Source organism: Triticum dicoccoides, chromosome 3B (assembly GCF_002162155.2).
Source record: "Triticum dicoccoides isolate Atlit2015 ecotype Zavitan chromosome 3B, WEW_v2.0, whole genome shotgun sequence".
Lineage (NCBI taxonomy): Eukaryota > Viridiplantae > Streptophyta > Magnoliopsida > Poales > Poaceae > Triticum > Triticum dicoccoides.
In genome coordinates, this window is record NC_041385.1 from 771,176,584 (window position 1) to 771,178,512 (window position 1,929).

General features: G+C 49.8%; 1 pseudogene; it reads left to right on the forward strand.

Moving 5' to 3' along the window:
* The first annotated feature begins 245 nt into the window (after positions 1–245).
* On the forward strand, positions 246–384 carry LOC119282989 (annotated as a pseudogene).
* Positions 385–1,929: the final 1,545 nt, after the last annotated feature.

The window sequence follows — 1,929 nt, forward strand, 5'->3', positions numbered from 1 at the left end:
ACGCGCGGGATCAGCAGGTGTTCTCCTACCTGCTGACCACGCTGCCTCGCGAGATGGTCGTCCAGGTGGCGACGTGCCACACCGAGCTGTGGAACACGGTGCAGGGGATGCTGGCATCGCATACCTGTGCGCAGACCGTCAACGTCAGGATCGCGTTGGCAAACCTCCAGAAGGGCAACATGACTATCACCGAATACGTTGGTAAGGTCCGAACCCTTTGTGATGAACTAGCTGCTTCAGGGAAGAAGGTGGACGAGGAGGATGTCATCTCTCACATCCTCGCGGGACTCGACAAGGAGTTCGACCCCGTGGTGTCTGCCATATGCTCTAGGGTTGAGCCCGTCGGGGTTCCAGAGCTGTACTCGCAGCTCCTAAGCTTCGAGACTCGCATGAATCTTCGCGGCGGGTCCTCCCAGTCATCGGCAAACGCGGCGACACGCGGGCGCAGGCGCGGCCGCGGCGGTGGTGACCGCGGTGACCGTGGACGTGACTTCAACAACAGGAAAGGTGGCGGCGGTGATCGTGGCCGCGGCTTCTTCCCCAAGCCACCGAACCGTGGCAACCCTGGAGGCAACAATGGCAGCGGCAACCACAACAACAACGCTGCCAAACCAACGTGCCAGATCTGCGGCAAGGTTGGTCACCCAGCATGGAAGTGCTGGAAGCGTTACGACTCCTCCTATCAAGGGGGGGAGGAACGCTCTGCAAACATGGTGGCTCCTCAGTATGGCGTCGACACCAACTGGTACTTGGACAGTGGTGCGACGAACCATATCACAGGAGACCTAGAGAAGCTCACCGTCCGGGATCGGTACACAGGAGATGATCAAATCCACACCGCGAGCGGATCAAGTATGACTATAGCACACATTGGTCAATCTCATATTTATACCCCCGAACGTAATCTTCTCCTAAAAAATGTCTTACATGTTCCTGAGGCTGACAAGAGTCTAATCTCTGCAAGCCGACTTGCTATTGACAACAATTCTTTCGTTGAAATTCACCCATACTCTTTTCTTGTAAATGATCGGGGAACAAGGAGGGTTCTGCTGCAAGGCAGGGGTAGGAGAGGCCTATACCCTGTCAAACACATGGGACAAGGCGCCAAGAAGCACGTGCTCAGTGCCATACCCTCCTCGGATAGATGGCACCGGCGCCCAGGGCATCCTTCATCAACCATAGTTAGCAAAATAATTAGTGAAAATAAGCTCCCATGTGTCAAATCTTTCAATTCTGAAGTTATTTGTGATTCTTGTCAACTGGGCAAAAGCCATCAGTTGCCCTATCCAAACTCAATAAGTGAATCAAAGTTCCCTTTGGAACTTATTTTTTCCGATGTCTGGGGTCCAGCTGTTGAATCCGTAGGCAGAAAAAAAATTACTACGTGAGCTTTATAGATGATTTCAATAAGTTCACATGGATATATCTCATCAAACATAAGTCAGAAGTCTTTCAAAAATTTCATGACTTCCAAAATCTTGTTGAACTACAGTTTGATCGCAAAATTCTTGCTCTCCAAACAGACTGGGGAGGGGAATATGTGAAGCTAAATTCCTTCTTTACAAAAGTTGGGATATCTCACCACGTCTCTTGCCCCCATGCACATCAGCAAAACAGGTCAGCAGAACGTAAACACCGACATATAGTTGAGGTTGGCCTCTCCCTCCTAGCTCAAGCAAGCATGCCTCTTAAATTCTGGGACGAGGCTTTCATTGCTGCTACATACCTCATCAACAGATTGCCAAGCAAAGTGATTAACTTTGAAACTCCTCTCGAAAAGTTGTCTCATGAAAAGCCTAATTATTCTTCTCTCTGCATTTTTGGATGTGCTTGTTGGCCAAATTTACGCCCATATAATACCCACAAGCTTCAATTCCGCTCCAAACAATGTGTCTTCTTAGGCTACAGTAATTTACACAAAGGTTTCAA